Source organism: Heloderma suspectum, chromosome 4, assembly GCF_057233095.1.
Source record: "Heloderma suspectum isolate Gila_16-S chromosome 4, 16-S_ref, whole genome shotgun sequence".
NCBI lineage: Eukaryota > Metazoa > Chordata > Lepidosauria > Squamata > Helodermatidae > Heloderma > Heloderma suspectum.
The window spans coordinates 102269825-102285940 of record NC_139461.1 but is presented as its reverse complement, the minus strand read 5'-3'; positions in this window follow the sequence as shown (position 1 = coordinate 102285940).

Sequence of the window (16116 nt, the reverse complement as noted above, 5' to 3'; positions counted from 1 at the left end):
GTTTGCTTGCACTCCTGCCCCAATGATGGCATAATGTTATGCCTGCAAAAGTGGGGGGATAGGTTCAACCACTCCAGTTAGAGTCAACGGAGAACCCCAGACAACTGCTCTCCTCCACCTCTGCCCTCTCCATCTCCACAGTTGCAATGGGGGGTAGGTTATTCTGATGAAGTCCACAGCCAATCATAGCACACAGCAAGGACTAGATAAGATCCAGCCAACGAACCCGAGTCTCATACATCAAGGCACGTGGCATGAGGCTACGGCACGGGCACCCTGCCCACATGGCTTTAAAACAATGTGCTCAGAACTTGGGCGGTTGGGTCAGATTAGAGCAGTACACCCCACAAGCCAGACACAGGGTAAATATGCACTGTACAGAAAGGGGGAGCCAGTCAGCCAAAAATCACCAAAGGCAGGTAAGCTCCCACAGGTGAAGGCAATGAGAAACAGAGACACCTTTGCTGGTGCTGAATGCAAAACATTCCTCTCCACGAATTGCCTCTGCCAACCACACATGATGACTCATTTTCTTCCTTTAGAATAACACCCAGGGCACATTGCTTAGAACAAACAGTACCTGGAAAGAGGTCCAGTGTAATTCTCTATGCTGGACGGACAAGTATTGTTTTATTGATAAAATCATCTCCCCCAACAGCTGAATCTGCAAGCATAGACATAAGGAGGAGAGTGCTGGTGGAGTCCTGCCAGTGTTGGGGTTACTATGGGTTGTATGCCATATTATCCTACTTAAGCTAGTCATGACTAGTCATGACTAGCTTAAGTCCCAGTCATTTCAAGGTGTCTACTAAGTAGGACTAACATTGGATACAACCCACTGGTACGAGGTATGGTTATGCTGGTATTCACACACACACACACACACACACACTGCTGTTGCACTCTGCTGGCAGAAAGGGCTTCAGTAACAACCCTGTGCTGTCCAGGGGGTGTAATTCAAAGATTACCCTACCCCCAAAGCAGCCAAAATGCCCTCCCACTTTCACTATCCATGAGTTGGGCAGTGTAATGGAGTACTTTGGGTCAGCCCCTTTATCAAGCTTTATAGAGAGACTCGTGGCACTTTAAAGGCTGGTTTGGCATAACCCTTTTTGCAATGAAGTCTGGTTCCTCAGAATCGTGTAGTGTGTTATCTACAGTTGGCAAACATGGGTACACTCCATGGCTTACAAATGACCATGAAATACAAGAGGCACATTCTGTGGCATTTCTACATCAAGCACAAAAGCCTACAAGATAAGCACAGTGACCATTCACATCAGTCAGTGCCGGCTCCAGGCCTTTGAGCGCCCTTAGGTAAGACTTCTTCAGTGGGCCCCCTCCCTCAGTGAGTCTCCCTTCTCATCACCATTGTCACCAGCTGCTACGCTCCTCATCAACACAGTTTTCTAGCTTGTGTGTGCATGTGTTAGTTTGTGTTAAATTAACACACACACACTTAAATTCTATACTGGGAGAGAAAGCCATAGTTTGAACTGAGGCCTAAATGAATAGAACCAAACTTACTGATACATTCTAGTTTAGCAATATTATGCTAGAGTCTCCCTTTGATGATGTTGTTGTCACTGAAGAAAGATGACTTGTAGGTCAGCAACAGAGAATCCCAGGGGACAAAAATGTTTCCCCATGGTTTCTGAATGTTACCAACTTTTTTAATGACAGATTTGTATCCATTCCTTCTTTTGCATAGGGAGTTGTAGTCCAAAACCTCTAAAAGACACCAGAATGGGGGAGGATGCAACAGAGTAACACAGGTACCCCCTCTGGAAGTTGTTACACATTTTATAATGTTGACCGTCCGTTGGTCACGTTCCAATGCAACTAATGATATACATACACAGAGAGCTACAATTCACAATGCACTACCCATAAACTGTACAGACAATAGGTAGTATCTAGTGTTAGTCCTACATAGAGGATACCCATTAAAATGAATGGGACTTAACCTAGTGGTGACTAATTTAAGTCTTCTCCATTTCAGTGGGTCTACTCTAAATAGGACTTGCACTGGATACTACCCAATGTATTTCCCCTGATTAGTTGCTGACATACTAATTGGAAACAGCTCTTTCCCCTGGAAAATAGCCACTGAAGTCTGTAATATCCTCTTGAGGGGGAAGATAAAGTGATGCTCTGCTCAGCTTTCCATCTGGCAAAAAAACTAATTACACACTGAGAGACACAGTTACATTTTGAACAATGAATGATGAACTAATTCCTCCTGCTGTTACAAAGACAGAAACGCACATAAGGTGTTTATACTCATGTATACAGTCAGTGTCAGTGCTTGGCCTTGATCAAAGCAACCAGCAGTTATTGACACTTTCAGATGATATCAGAAAATTTCTGTTAATGTTAAATTAACATTAAATTAATATTAAGCATATTTTATTAGACCCAACCCTATCATTGTCAATTGAATTCAACCTAGACCACAATTTTCCTGCACAGTTTTCCTCCATAAATCTAAAACATATGGATCTAGCAAAGGAGGTCCAGTACAAATAAGAAAATAATTAGAAAGTTAGGAGATGTCTGAGGATTCTCAGATTTTTTTATGCCTTTATCATGGAGAGAAACATCATACATTTATGTACTTTTTCATCATGACAATTAAATGCAATACCCTCTTTCAGCCACTTCACACAATATATCAGGGGTGGGCAACTTGTGGCCCTCCAGATGTTTTGGCTTACAACTTGCATCATCCCTCACCATTGGCTATGCTAGCTAGGGCTGATGGGAGTTGTAGACCAAAACATCTGGGGCACCACAAGTTGTCCACTGCAACCACTGTATTACATGATAGCAGGTGAATGGATACCATAAATGGACTTACAGCAGGAAACCACAGCACAGTATGTACTACACATAAGGAGCTAAACCTGTTGTGTCTGTTCTGCACTGCACATGCTAGTCAGGACACAATCCAGTATACAGTTAGTTGCAGTTTAGTCCCATTGATATCTGCAGAATCTCAGCACTCTTAGCTGTGCACTGGATTGTACCACTTTAGAAGTGGGCAACATGTATGTATCAACATATGTGAACTGATCCTTCATTATTCCATGCAGGCTTCAAGAAGTGACATAAAAGGCACACAGAATAGCATCCTTGGCAACTCATGCATCTCTCCCATTCACTTCAAAAGGGCTCCCATATAAGACAACTCCAAATGGACATGTTTTAAGGATACTGGTGGCTTTTTGATGGAGAGAAGAGAGAAGAACAGTTTGAAGCACTCCCTTATGATGCATCGTAACACCGGATTTTGAGCTATTGTCACAAGACATTCTTAAGAGAGGCCCAGCTAGGTATGTCTTTGGAGGCCTAGAAGCTCAGAAGCAAGGGGGATAGGGACAGACAAGGGGTACATGGGTCAGGAGTGCAGGACCCTGGCCTGACTGCCCTGATGTCCCACCACATCCAAGTACTGTCTTAGAATTGGAGCTGGGCTGAGGAAGAAACCACCTGGGGAGAACAGATTGAGAGGGAATAAGCTAAGGTGCAGGGGGAGGGTTCTGCACTCCTCAGCTGTGCATGTCTTTTGCTGTAAGTAAACCCACCCCTTCTCCTACATGGTTAGGACAGGTGCATGTTAAAACAATTGGATCAAGTGCCATCACAACTACTTTGGCTCTGGGTTGGAATCCCAGTAAGTGCCCCTTTTTCCAGGGGGGTCGCAAAAAGTAAATAAGCAATTGCAAACCATTTTTGAACTAGGGGCACACGTTTTTACATCATTTTTGTTTGCTTTAAAAAGCTAACCATTGCAATTTGTGCTGTGGAAGGCCCACCCAGCACGCCATTCTGAGTGCGTGTGCATGTGTGTGTGCACATAGACACATACAGATGGCCCGGCTGCAGCACAGTCGTAGAGCACATGCTCGGCCTGCAGAATGTCCCAGGTTCAATCTCTGCTATCTCCAGGTGGGGCAAGGAAAGACCCCTGTTGGAAACCTTGCTGGGCAGCTGCTGCCAGTCAGTGCAGATGGCACCTGCTAAGTGGACCGATGCTCTGACTCGGTACAAGGCAGTTCCCTCTGTTCCCCACATGAGGATGTGATTGTGCCTTGCTGTTTCCCCCTGCCTGTATCTCCCCACCCACCCCTGTCTTTCCCCCGCCTATATCTCCCTGCCCACCCCTCTCCATTTCCCCTTCTCTCTTTAGGTCATTTCCAGATCGTGGCTTTGGGGTAGCTATAACTTGTGCCGAGGGGGGAAATGTTTCTATAGCCAGCTGTACTTTGCTTTTTTAAAAACTCCTGTTCCGGTGCTTAAAACCAGCCCAAGAGCCGAACCAGATGTGATGCTAAATGTGCAACTTGAAGTGCTGTGGTGGTGGTTTGTATCATGAGTAGACCCTGCCAGTGGGGAGAGCAGCTGGCTTTCATCAGAACTGTGGAACACAGAGAGGGGAATTAAAACTTTCCTCCTTTCCATGATCCCAATCAAAATCTCACACCTGTGAGCTCCAGAAGGCAAGCACCCTCTGCCCCTATAACCTTCCCCGGTGCCAAGTGAGACATTTACTGTGAAGTCTAGTCTGGCCCTGATTTGCAAGAATTATGCTGCAACCCTATACACCCTTACCTGGGAGTAAGTCCCATTGAACTCAATACACCTTACTTCTGAGTAGGCATGTGTAGAGGCTGCACTGTTAAGCTTTTCCTGGCATAGAGGTAGAGTAACTCTGTTTTCTGTTGTCAGACAGATTCAGAGAGACAGTGTGGTGTATTGGTTAGAGTGCCGGACTGGGACTTGAGAGATTCAGGTTCTAGTCCCCACTCAGCCGTGACGCTCACTGGGTGACTGTAGGCCAGTCACTGATTCTCAGCCTAACCAACCTCACAGGGTTGTTGTGAGGATAAAATAGAGAGAAGGAGGACTATGTAAGCCACCTTGGGTTCCTTGCAAAAGCAAAAAGGGCAGGATATAAATGTAATAATAAATACAGGACAGGGAATGCTTCTAGATGAGGCTTTTATTCCTGCCTCATTTATGGGGGTTCAAACATCGTTGTCTTCCAGCTGTAACTGCCCCATGTTTTCCTGCCGCTTCGTGTTTTTTCTTACCACAAAAAATCCACTAAGGAGGAAAACATGGAATAGCTGCAAAATGGCTTCTGACTGGTTGTGCTAGGAGCTGTCTGTCTGGAAGCAACTGGAGTAGGACCAGTATATAGCTGGCACCTCAAACAGCTGTGAAAGAATGTAGGCAAGGAAGCTGCATACCATGTGTATTACCTCAGCTGTGTGAGCAGCGCACAATAAATATTTCTCTTCCCCACTCAAACCACCATTCCATGCTTTAAAACTGCTTCTCTGGCTTTGAGTTTGCTGAAATGATGGGGGAGAGACGGGGAGTGGTGTTGTTTGCTTGAATTTGCTTGTTTGAAACCTTCCAAGATTAAAACTGATACAAAATAAATATATTTAGGTGTTACTGGGGCCCCCGCAAGCCACATTCTTATCTTAAGCACAGCAGGTCACATTGTTATCTTAATTTAAAGTTGATTGTCCCTTTTCAGAGTTCTCAAACTGGCTGCTTTATTACCATCAGCGACTAAGATCCAATGTAAGTAATAAAGTTTGTCAGTTCCAGTAAAAAAAAGAAAAGAAAGACTAAGTCTGTTCTCTGTGTGTGATAAACTGCTTCTAACCAGCACCTGTGTGCAATACTATTTCCATATAAATATGAAATTTGACATTCTGCTGCAGTCAGTGGCAAAACCATGCCATTTAAAGCTTCACAAAAAGAGTAATCTTTTGCTGAGCTGCTCTAAGTGATGAAAGGTTCCTCCAGATACAATTAACCATACGTGGCTTTCTCTGTCTTCTTTATTTAAAATGGCTGGAAAATGCAATTACTGCACATACCTTACTCTGGATTTTAGACATGTTCTTTTGGTACCTACAAGAGCGCAAAAAAAAAGAGAAAATCTTGATTCTTTCTGAGCGCTCAAAACAAAAAGTGGATTAGGCACCTCTTCCACCCCATTTTCAAGTACAAAAAAAGTTAGCTTTAAAATTGGGGAATGGCCGGGTCACCACAGGTGAGGAGAGCTTTTTATGGGCCTATAGTTAACAATAAATTATGAAGATGTGCAGGCTCAGGGGCATCATTTTTCTTCTGTGGACAGTGGTGCAGCCAGGTAATTTTTTCTGCCGTGGGTTTAATTATCCTCCTGTTGGCGGCGGGTGGGCATGTGTTAAATGGCCATGTGTATTACTTCAGATGTGAAGCCCACATCTAACATTTCTCTTCCCCCTCCAACCACCATTCCATGCTTTAAAACTGCCCCACATTCCTGACGTGTTAGAACAACAAAACTGTTTGCCAACCCAGATTAATAACGTAATAATCTGAGCCTGTGCAGTTTTGCATGTTAAACTCACTGAAATGATAGCACTATCATGATTACAGTAATAAAATGGAGTTTGCACCTATTGCTTTCTGTGAGACCATTAGCGGGGGAGGAGGGGCTGGCCTGTAAGGCCTTAAGGTCCAGGCCTAGCAGCAGCACTGTCTGTAGGTCACTGGAGCATTTTCTGCTGGGAGCATGAAGTTCCCCCTCTGCCTGCCAAACTGAATCAGAAGGAAGAGGGAACTACAAATCCCATGCTCACAAATCCCATGCATACCTGAGCATGTTTAGGAGCATCATTTCTAGTTAAGGAATTGTCCAGCAAGACCTTTCCTGTCTCTCCACAGCTAGTGACCTTCTCCCCTTTTGAAAGAGAAGATTGCTGGTGCAGGGGGGCAGAGTCTCTATCCCACTTGAGGTCCCAATCCAACCCTGCAGGTTTCCCCAGATGGCCACGCCCCCTCCCCAGGCTCCACCTGTTTACCTGGCTTCCAATCACTTGGTGGTCTCCCGGCTTTTGTGCAGATTTATTTCCCATTCTGAAAGGTTGAGATGCCTCTCCTAAGGCTTACTCATAGACAGTAAGAGCTTTAAGCTAAACTATACTGGCATTTTGGGGATTTGGTCCTGCCCCATTTGCCTGTGGCCCTGCTCCATTTTACTTTCAGCCTACCCACGTCTGGAGTGCGGCCAGTGACATCTTCTCCAAAATTGAATTCAGCCTACAGGCTGAAGTGGGTTCAGCACCACAAGGGCAGGGGATTGGCAGAACGGGCTGGCTAGCAGAAGTAGGGATGTGCAAACCAGCAAATCTCAAGCTCACTGAAGTTTTCCAAATTCCATCTTGATGCTCGTTCCAACTCAAATCCGTATCAGATTGTTAGCTTCTTTTTTCCCCCCTTTGCGCATGAACATCTGTGGGTTATTTTTATGCATATTTTTCTAATGTTCATATCAATTGTGCGCATTTTTAAAAAGTATGCATTCTTCTCCCTTGATTAAAGCATATTTATGTACATTTTTCAAAGGTATGCATTTTTTCTCATGCATTCTTCAAATGTACACATGCTGCCGAATGTATTTTGGGTGGTCCGTGAATCACACTGCAAGCTCAGATTGCATCCAAGTCCGTGTTCAGTCCAGAAGGGGTGAACTGGGTAAAAGCCTGATCAGAAACAAACCAATGCAAATTTCCCATACATCCTTAAGCAGGAGGAGGAGTGAACCCAGTTGCAAGCCAGACCTGAATTCAAATTGTATGAAGCTTTTGTTTGAATAGAGGAAGTTTATATGAACCTTACCCTGATCACTTGAAGCAGACTTTAGCCCAGTCTTCCCCAACCTGGTGCCCACTAGATATTTTGGACTCCAATGCCCAGCAGGCCGGACCATTGGTCATGCTTGCTGGGAATGATGGGCATTGTAGTCCAACCGGTCTAGAGAGTACAACCTTGTGCAGAAGAGAGGAGTTGAGCAGGTTCAAGACAGGGAGTCAGATTTGAGGACAGCAGGGGCCTTTGGCAGCCCTACCATTTTCTTCATACAGAAAATACGCTCCCACGCCTTATGTGGATTCAGAAACAACGTGCTTAAAAAAAAATAGAAATAATCTTTGATTACAAAACCATTTTGTTTGCTAAGTGACTTGCAATGCTATTCCCAGCCACCAGATGGCACTAATAGAGAGGCTAAGTATAGAAAGTGTGCTGTCTTTGCTGACTAGTAGTTGAGCAAACTTCCTTGAAAAGATCGCATATTGCAGCGTTATATATAGAAGTTGACTATGATGCGGTTAATCAGTTATAGGTATCTTGATTCGGTACAATTGTAATGATGTCTGTTTCGATACCGCTCTTCTTTATGTCATAAAATCTACCATTGCTTAAAAGTCCGTTTACTTCACTTAATTAAACAAATAAAATAATTTCAGCGTTGCTGTGTTAGGATGAATTCAAACATGCTGTTGCATTGTATTACAATGCAAACATGCTCTTACTGCAGTAAGCATACTGGCTTTGGTCCCCCAAACCGCGAGTGCTTGGCAATTCATGGAAATTTGCAGGTCATGCCAAGGGTGGGCAGAAAGTAGGTTGGGAGCTGCTGGTAGTGCTGTAGCTGATTTGCAGTAGATCAGCAAGGATTTAGGACTCCCACTAGTTTAACAATAGCAAGTAAAATGGAAAGTTTAAAAAACTCTGCATTGTGGCTGGCCTCGTGTTAATTGTTTATCTCTTAGCCTCACTATTCCTCGTCTGTAAACTAGGTATATTAATTTGTTGCTCTTTGCACAGCTCTACCAGCCACTTTAAGAGGCGTGTATTAGAGTCCTTGATCTATAGTAACTCTGGTCTAGATTTGTATATACAGTGTAGATCTTATGGGGTGCCGTTAGGGGTGCACAAACCCCACGGCTTCCGGTCTGGGGGGGTCAGCAACAGAGAAATCCAGGCCACTTGGGGCCCCGTGGATTTCCCTGGTGCCTTTCCATGTCTGTCAAATTTTGCAGAGTGGCTCTTCTCCATGGGGTCTGGCCACACCGGGCACCTTCTTCCCTGTGCCGGCTATTAAGGAAGCCCTTGACAGCCGGCGTGGAAAGAAAGGGCCTTGACCACGCCCCAGTGCTCTCGCCCCAGCACCATTTAGAATGGAGGAGAGCCTCCCCATGGGAAATCCGATGGACCCAGAGGTGAGTGGGGTCAGTCCGCTGCGGATTTCACAGGTCAGATTCTTGAGAATCCTGCCTGATTTCAATCCACAGTGGATTTCTCCACCATCCCTATGTGCAGCAGGTAATTGACTCCACTCTTCCATAGGCACACAGTAGGGGTGTACAGATTTTGTAAATCCATTCCATCTGCGATTTGCAGATTGTAAGGTGCCTTTCGTTCCATTGTCTGCTCATTGATGGAATCAGATTTTTTCCAATTTCCCAAATTCGCACTTGCAAAACTTTGCAGTCCCCCCCCATTGGCACAAATTCCCACCCCCACCCCAACGTACATTTTTAACACACCTTTTCAGCCAGGGTTGTTTTATTTTAAGTATATGTATTTGGCTATGACTAAATTTGCATAAAATTCCAGAATTTTTTCTTTTTCTTTTTAACAGTCTGCAAGTCCACAGGATCCATATGACTCAGGAAAAGCCAGTCCACTGCAGAAACCATGAGTCAGGTTCACAGAAATCTAGGGATGTACGAATGTAGCGGGGGGGTCTGCAGGGGGGGGAGGCGATCCATCCCTCCCCCCCGGCATCTGTCTGGGCTGGCTCCACTCCATGGCAATCCTGTGGAGCCAACCACCGGCTCGGCTTTGCTGGCGATACGGCCAGCCCCCATTGCCGTGCCTTATCACTGGGGTAGGGTGAGTTTCGGGATGCAAATGGTGTAGTGGGCGCCATTTGTGGCCATAAAGCTGGTAGATTAGTCTAAATGCAGCCATTTACGGCTGCATTTAGGCTAATCTACCAGCTTTATGGCCACAAATGGCGCCCACTACGCCATTTACATCCCTGTTTTCTGACATGATCGGCTACGCAAATATTTGCATAGGCTATCGTGTGAATAGGGATGCAAATGGCGTCCACTACGTAGCCTATCCTGTAGCCTATTGTGTCAGAAAACAAGTATGCAAATGGCATAGTGGACACCATTTGCAGCTGTAAAGCTGGTAGTTTAGCCTAAATGCAGCCATTTACGGCTGCATTTAGGCTAATCTACCAGCTTTACAGCCGCAAATGGCGCCCACTACGCCACTTGCATCCAGAGACTCACTCTACCCCAGCGATACGGCATGGCAATGGCGGCTGGCCATATCACCAGCAGAGCCAGCAGCCAGCTCTGCAGGATCAACACTACAAGGGAGCCGACCCGCATGGATTCCGGAGGGAGGCAGAGGTGAGTGCTCTGTTCCGCCACAGGCCCCAAAGGGGCCAGATTCTTGGAATCCGGCCTCATTGGGGTCCATGGTAGAATTCTCACCCATCTCTTCAGAAATCTGAACTCATTTGATACTGTTGAGGATTTCTCCAACATCACACACACACACACACACACACACACACACACAGTATTTTGTACCTGGTTCTGATTATTTCGCACCAGGGTTCTAGTAAACAGCAAAGCATATTCCACAAGACTGAAGCCTGCCCACCTTGCAGCTTGGAATCAGTACCTGGCATAAAGGGGCAGTATATGCCATACAGGAACTGCATCACTCGACACAGTAATTACAATAACCATCTGCTCAGAGGGGAGATTCAGCAGCAGCATCCCAACTCCAAAGCAGCGAGCAGCACCTGCTTCCATTTCCTTTCTCCCGCTTTGCACTTACATAAAGAATTCATGAAACATAAGGCAGCTCCAGGCATGATGCAGAAGTGGGTGGGGAAAGGGGGAAAAGGCAACTTGCACAAGACCAGCACCTGGCGGAAAGGGGCAGTTGCCAGTGGCCCAGCATGGCCCACCACTGATCCCTGTGCTTGGCCCTCCTTTAATTTTCTTTTCTGGCTTGGCACTCTAAGGCAGCTGTGTCTAGCCACCATTTCAATTGTCCACTCCAGACCAATGCTGCACTGTGGAAAATTAAAATGGTGTCTAGATGCAGCCACCCTTCGCTGCTGCTATCTGCTGCCATGGCCCATCAGTGGAGAAGAGTTTGCTCAAGGCATTGTCAAACCTGGATTTGCACCCCCTGTTTTTCTACTTCTGCCATAATGTCCAAAGCAGGAACTTTCCCATCTGTCTCGAGGTTGTGTTCAAGATGAGGCACAGTCTTAGAGCGGGGAAAGGACGGACGAGTCACTGGTTCATCTTCACCACCACTTCTGTCTAATGACTAAAAACACACTAATTCTGTAGCAATGCAACAATGCACACAGCTTAATCATAACACAATGGAACTACTGAGCACAATTCCTTTTTCATCTTAGAAGGAGGGAAAGAGAGAGTCCGACATCAATGTGACATACCAGTTCCATGGATATGTTTCTGAGTGTGTTACCTTTATCCCTTAATGAATGCCAGAAAAGGACAATGTACATGTGGGTGGGTGATGTTAAGGCAAGTAGGTTCAGCCCCCAACCTACACATATTCATTGTGATGTGAAGATGACAAGGTGCAGCCTGTTATCATGGGATAATGAACATGGAGCACTTCATAACATACACCTAAAAAGGATGATTTACTCTTCTTTTTCCATAGTTACCTCTCTGTAACACACATGTGTTCTTCTATGCACATTTCATTATTATCTCTATCCACCATTCCCATCTATGGTATTCTCATGGGTTTTTTTCTTGTAATCTGCTTTAGAAAATAAATGGAGCAGCTGGTACCCCATGATCCTTTGCTCAGAAGACAGACGCAGAATTAAGAGAGGCAGCTCATCAGTTACCACTGTGGTTATCTCCACTGCAGCACAAGGAAGTAGCAGAACTTTCATTGGTACAAGAATTCTAGCATTAGCCGGAGATTAACAGATCAGCCTATTTCTGGTCCATGTCGACTTCTCACATGTTCAGTCACAAGCCTGTTCCATCCCATTTTCTGCTCTTTTTAAATGCATGAAAAGTCACATTTAAATTGTATCAGTTCCCAGACAGTAGCCATGTCGATCTATCGCTATTGTTGGTCTAAACAACAAAGAGTCTTTTGTTGTTTAGACCATTTAGACTTGTGGCATCTTAAAGACTTACAAATTTATTCTAGCATAAACTTTGGATTTTAGTCTACTTCATCAGACGCATGGAGTATTATAGAGAGTTTCAGGTTTTTAGACAGTATATATGGTGGGGACAGGGGAAGAATTGTAAACAATGAGGCCAGAAGGAACATCAATGCAGAAAGTATTGATGGTGACAACCATACCATTAAAAGTGGTCATTTACAGTGCAGTTGATGCTGACTACAAACATCCTGGCACTGATTTTAAATTGTATGCATTTTCCCATAAGATACACATTTTTATGCCTTTTGGAGTAGAGAACACTATCACAAAATTCAAAAAAGTGCATACTTTTTTTAAAAAAATTAATCTTTGTATTGTGATTTTAACAAAACAAATTGTGAAGAGGAAAAAAAAAGAGAAAAGAAATTACATGCATCAAGATTTCAGTGTTCCATTAAATACAACATTCTAAAAAAGACAAAAGATTATGCATAAGCTTCAAGAAAAGCAGACCACATATCCATATATTTATCTGTTTGCAAGCAGCGCCTATATACCACCCGTTCAAAGGTTGATAGCATTGTTAGGTCCTCAATCCATTGCATTATGGGAGGTAAGCATTTGTCCTTCCAATGTTGTAATATCAATCTCTTTGCTGTCAAACGTTCTCAGAAAATCCATTGCGCTAACCATACGTTAACGTCCACGAAACCAGTAAATAGTTTAGGAGGACATGTACATCATTCAGTATTAAAGAGTGTTCCAGTACAAAGTTTATACATATTATGACTTCCTCCCACAAGGAGGCGACTATTGGGCATTGCCAAAACATATGGATAAAAGAAGCATTAGGTGTATTACATCTCCAACAATTACACGAATTAAATACACCCTTAAGAAGTTCATACTTTGAAGGACACTTGTGTTGTGATCTGCGTATTAGTCTAGGAATTAAGTTAGTTCACTTAGAGAGCAATCCTATGGCCACTAGCCATATGATTTTTTAGTTTCTAGAAAATGAGGTCGTCCAACCTCGGTTCCCAAAAACTGCAATCCCTGGACCCACCCCTGCCCCCTTGTAGCTGCCGTGGTTCTTTCCACACTGCCGCCGTCTCCACGCACGTAAATGCAGTGCAGAGAGGGCAAAAATGGGGTGTTCCCAGGGGTGGGGAGGGGAGGGGACTGCAGAAGCTGTTTTCAAAAATGTGCATCTAGCCACAAATGCAGGACGGGCAAGGCACAGAGGACAGGATCTCCTCTGTCCTCCATCCGCCCTATATCGGATAGTCAGTAGCCTCCAATTTCAGAGGCTGGCAGTGGCAACTATCTCAATAGGATCATGCAAATGCAAACCAGATGAAATTCTCCAGCATCCCTAATCATTAACTGAAGACTGGTTAGTTTCGTGCAAAGGTACCCTTCCTATCGAGACTGCCCAAAGGGGCTATCTCTGTAATTTCTCCTTTCTCTCTCTCTCTGTTTCGCTGCAAGATGTCAAACTGCAAATCACCATACAAAATGCTTCCCATGACTCTGTCCTGTGAGCAATCATTTTTGCTAAGACTTTTCACAGCGTTTGATGATTCATTTGAAGTACTTGGTTATGCACATTTTTATGAGCTTAGTCATCCAACATACTTTGCGAGGAGGGGAAAGAAAAACTACCCAGTACAATAAATAACTCCACTCATTCTTCAATGACAGTATTATACCGATTCTTTAAAGCCTTTTTAAAATTCGTTTGAGGAATATTAGTTTAGGCGAATTATTCCTGACACCTCCAATGCCTCAGTAATCTTCCCTTGACAAGCATAAAAGAACTGAAGCATAAGCAAAAAAACAAAGAACAAAAATGCTGGTCCATGAGGGATGGTAAAATCAAAGTTGTGTGGATTAGGGTGGAATCTAGTAGGAAGCCTTTGACTGAAACCAGGGATAGCTCACTGGAAGCTTGTTGGCCAGATCCAAACCCTGAAGCAACTTCAACTAGCCTCCAGAGACCCAAAGGTGAATGGACAACTCCCCTGGGTAGCCATTTTGTGAGAGTGTCTGTGACCCTCTCAACATTCCAAATGGGCCCACCAGCCCAAAACAGTGGGGCTTCATAGAGATGCTGTTGCATTGCTCTCTTGCATACATTCTTGAAAGTCAAAGGCTCATGATCAATCTGATTCCTAAGGGGGATCTTCTCAGCCCCTCCACGCCTCCATCAGTGACCTCATAACATGACCATCCCAGCACAAGTGTCCCTGAAATGTGAATCCCTCCTGCTAGGTGCTGCTGACTGAGCACCAAGGCAGAGGAGTATCATGCACAGGCAAGCACACAAAGGTGGAGAAAGCCAAGATGGAAAGTGCATATGCAGTTATACTGCACTTAACAGTGCATGCAGCTAGGTACTTCTAGACCTCGGATGTATCGGTCTGATGACCCCCGCCCCACCCCTGCTTAAGATGGCCATGTGGATTACTTCAGGTGTGAGGCACACAACTGACATTTCTGCTTCTCCCCTGCCCCCCATTCCATGCTTTACAACTGGTTCAACATTCCTGATGCCTTAGAGCAACAACAAGATTGTTCACCATCCCTGATTTTTTAAAAAATCATCTGAGCATGTATAGTTTGGCATTATAAAGCCACTTAAATCATAGCACATCATGACTACAGGAATGCATACAGTTTGCTTCTGCTGCCCAGATGCTCTCGTCACCTGATGCTCTCCATCATCTGGTTGGTTATTGTGTGTATGTGTGGAGAGGGGGGCATGCTTAGGATGTGGAGCCCTGGACTTTGGCCCTAAAGTCTAAGCTGCCTAGCTAAGTCTCAGCCTAGCAGCACCACTGAATGCACCTGCATCTACATGTCCAGAAAACAGTGTGGAAGTGGAACACAAACGAATGATGTCATTACCATCTCTGTCAGGACACTACACTTGGACAGGACACTGGACCCAGCATGGGATGCTCTGCCAAATTGACACCCGCCAGTTAGGGTTGCCAACTGACCAGAAAAAAATCAACCAGGCCAGCTATTGTGCCTTTAACAGCAGCTTGGAATTCAGAAGTCAACACCGAAGCTTTTCACAGCATGGAAACAAACATTATCCACACTTCGGGTGCTACTAAAGATGGAGTTAGGAAGGCTGGTTGAAAAGTCGGTAACCCTACTGTAAGTACACATTACGTGAGCCAACACCCTGAGATGCTTTTCAGCAGGAGTGGCCATGCAGGACCACCAACCCTTCTCCCAACACCCGCTCCTGTAGCAGACACTGCCACTGGATCAAAGAGAAGGAAACTCTTGTGCTTATACAGGGTTGTTTTAGAATGCACTGAAAACAAAAATAAATCATCATGCAGTTGTTTAGTTTCAGTTAAAAGGGTATCCTTTTAACATACTTCCTTTCTTCATATTTATAATGTTTCTGCTGCAATCCCCTCTTCAAAATACTTCTCCCCCCCCTGCCCACCTTCACATACCACTGATAATTTATTTGGACAGACAACCCAATTCCTGGAAAAATAAATTATTAATACCTTTGCTATCTAAGCTGGTGAGTCATTTGATTTTAGCATTTTTGGACAGGCTATTAAAAATAAATAGTACTCTCAAATGGCTAGAAATCCTTACATTCCCCATGGTTGGAATGGATAATAATTGACTTATTCTGTTCACAGGGTGATAGTCAACTGGACACATTAGAGAGAACACCTTTTTCTAAATTAATATATGTGAATCTAGGTGCCTTTCCCAACCTGGTGCTCTCCAGATGTTTTGGACTTTAACTCCCATCAGCCCCAGCCAGCAGGCCCAATGCTCAGGAATGCTAGGAGTTGTAGTCCAAAACATCTGGAGGGCATCAAGTTGGGGAAGGGTGGCTTAAGGCATCTCATTGGAAAAGGTGCACATCTCCCAATTGTCCTATCTATGTACATCACAGCTGCTCATGCATTCTGCTGAGTTCTCTGTAGAATAGGGCATGGATCCAAAGGTCCAAAGGATATAGTAGGACATGGTCCAAAAGCCCCTTCAGTGGTTTCATAGAATCATAGAATAGTAGG